This window comes from Petromyzon marinus, chromosome 48 (genome assembly GCF_048934315.1).
Source record: "Petromyzon marinus isolate PM22_M1 ecotype Great Lakes invasive population chromosome 48, UKy_Petmar_22M1.pri1.0, whole genome shotgun sequence".
Classification (NCBI taxonomy): domain Eukaryota; kingdom Metazoa; phylum Chordata; class Hyperoartia; order Petromyzontiformes; family Petromyzontidae; genus Petromyzon; species Petromyzon marinus.
Window position 1 is genome coordinate 11,208,474 of NC_133714.1, and position 3,105 is coordinate 11,211,578.

A 3,105-nucleotide genomic window follows, 5' to 3' on the forward strand; every position below is an offset into this window, starting at 1 on the left:
AGCCGATTGTTATTCAGGAAGGCACCGTATTGGCATACGCGATGGCGGCCGTGGGTACGGAACACAGGGCATGCATGTCAGGGGAATTGGCACAGGCTCGGCCGGTATGTGATGCTGAACCCGAGTGGCTGCGGCGGTTGTGTGAGGAAAATCGGGATTTAACAGCCGAGGAGCGGGTGCGACTTTGCCGGCTTTTGCATGAGTTTAAGGATGTTTTCAGTGACGCAAGTACAATATAGGCCAGCCAACCCTATTACAGCATCATATTGATACAGTGGACACACCCCCGATTCGATTTAACTCCCACAGGATGAGCCCGTATGAAAAATATTGCATTAGTCAAAAAGCGTGACGGCTCGTTACAATTTTGTGTGGATTTTAGAAAACTTAATAAGGTTTCTGTGGCAGATGCGTACCCTCCTTGTCCGGTGTTCGTTTCTTCTCGACCATCGATCTTTTGTCGAGATTTTGATAATTGCCTTTAAATGAAGAGTCGAAACTAAAATGTTTTTTGTACGCAGCATGGGTTGTATCACTTCAATGTCCTTCCGATGGGAGTCCACTCCACGCCGGCCACCTTTCAGCACCTTATGGAACTGGTTTTGTTGGGATTGCAATGGGAATTGTGCCTTATTTATTTGGATGACATCATTGTTTTTGGGCGAAATTTCGATGAACACTTGCAGTGGCTGTGGTCTGTTTTCTCCCGGGTGCGGGATGCTAAATTGAAATAAAGACGTATGTTAAGTATTTGGGTCACGTGGTTAGCGTGTCGGGAGTTGCTACTGACCCAGAGAAGACGAGCTGAGTGCGCACGTGGCCAACCACAAAATCAGTGTCGGAGGTCCGCAGCTTTGTGGGCTTTGCCTCGTACTACCGCGGATTTGTTAAGAACTTCGCAACAATCGCGAAACCGCTCCATGAGTTAACAGCTAAGGGACACAAGTTCCATTGGAGCAAAGCGCAGCAGGATTCCATTGAAGCGCTTCGTGACGCGCTCGCCGATGCACCGCCGCTTGTTTACCCGGATTTCTCTAAGACTTTCATCCTTGGCACGGACGCTAGTGATACGGGCATAGGTGTCGTCTTGTCCTAGGTGGTCGACTGAGTGGAGAGTGGTGGTGTAGGGCAGCCGTGTTTTGTCCCCTGCTGAGCAGAGGTATTGTGTTACACGCAGGGAGCTACTGCAGTTGTATTGTCCATATTTGTGTGGCAGGGACTTTCTTGTCCGATCTGACAATGCTGTGTAGACCAACCCTCCGGCCAAATGGCCCGTTGGATGGAAATTTTGCAAGGGTACTCCTTTACTGTGCAGTATAGGAAAGGGACCCCCCACGTTAACGCGGATGCGCTGTCATGCCTGCCGCCGCCACCCAACTCATGCAAGTGCGTGGCGGGCTTGTCGCGGTGTGGGCCGCCATTACAGACGGCCCCGGGTACGGTCACCGCGGCCGTTACGGGCCCGACAGGCGAGTTGCGCGCGCCGGACAATCGCATTTTGGGGCTCGACCTCAGTGAGTGGGGACGCCTGCAGGTAGTGGATTCCTACCTTTTTAGGTTACGGTGCCGGGCTTCCCGGACGCCGGGGTCGGTTGAGCGCCCCTTTTTACGGCTTGTGGATGGACTCCTCTTGCATCGGGACGTCGAGCTTCAAAAGTTTTGCATTGTTGTGCCCGCAAGCCTGCGAGGCAAACATGGTGCATGATAAATTTATGCATTTGGAGGTAAAGAAAATGTCGTTGACCTTAAAGAAAGATTTTTATTGGCCGGGTAGAGACAATGATGTGCACTTGTTCATTAAAGTTTGCCCTGAATGTGCACGTTGGAAGGTGCCCGCGCAACCGTACAAAGTGCCGCTGCAGTCCATAACAGATTCTTGAGTCAACGAATTTGTGTCATTGGACATTTTGGGTTCATTTCCCGTTACCCAGAAGGGGCACAAATATTTGCTGGTTGGGGATGAGTATCTCACCCGGTGGTCCAATGGCGTGGCCATTGGTTGACCAATCGGCGGCATCCATAACCGAAGCCTTTCTGCAGGAGTACGTGTTGGACAAGGGTGCACCAGAGCAGTTGCTCACTGACCAGAGTAAAACATTTTCATCGCAGTTGTGAAAGGAAGTGTGTGATTCCCTCGGCACTAAAAAGATTCAGACTTCCCCGTACCACCCACAAACAGATGGGATGGTTGAGTACTGACATCAAACCTTGACATCCATGTTGTGTCAGCAAGTCAATGTGGCACAAACCGACTGCGATTTGCACATCCCGAGTGTTCTGGCCGCCTACAGATTGGCCCCACATGCCTTGACGGGGTATTCACCCTTCTATTTGATATATGGGCGGGAGCCTGATGCTCCAGCATTGGTGAAATTGGGTGTGTGTCCACCAAGTAAGGCGTCGGCCGTGCCAGTTTCCATGCAGGTGACCCTTGAGCGATTGAGCGAGGCTCGTGAGGCCTCCATAAGTAATTCGGCATGGCGTCAGGCGGCCAACGAGCGCTTGCGGGGTCCGCAACCTCCACGCAATCCGTGGCACGAGGGTGACAAGGCATGGCTCCATTTCCCCATGGTGCCGGTGGGCACATCACCCAAACTACATCGCCCGTGGCAAGGGCCAGTAGAGGTCATTGATGTTCGTCGACCCCAGTGCGTTCGTATTCAATTTGGGCAACACCGGTGGGATGTGCACCCATCACGGCTGAAAAAGTTTGAGCCGCCAATTTATGATGCATCATCTCCCATCCCAAAATGGCCTGTGTCAGATGCATCCGACGAGCCTGTCACGCCGCCCCGAGCAGATGCACCTCAGGAGCTTGGTTCCCTTTCGCCCACAGAATCGCGCCGACTAACGCCATTGGAGTCCGAGTTGAAGGACCAGCTGCAGCCGGATTGCTCGTTTTTGGCATGACTGGGACCCACAAGAGGCTCAAGCTTCATCGACGAAGAGACGTGGCTCTCTGACGAGCACTGAGCCGTCTCTTCCTCCAGATGTGCGGGACCCGGTCCGTGGTGACGGACCGGCGGCAGGAACCCGCTCAAGGAGGACTGTTTTTCATTGAGGAATACGGGAGCGTTCAAAGAGACAGACTGCATTGCCCACACC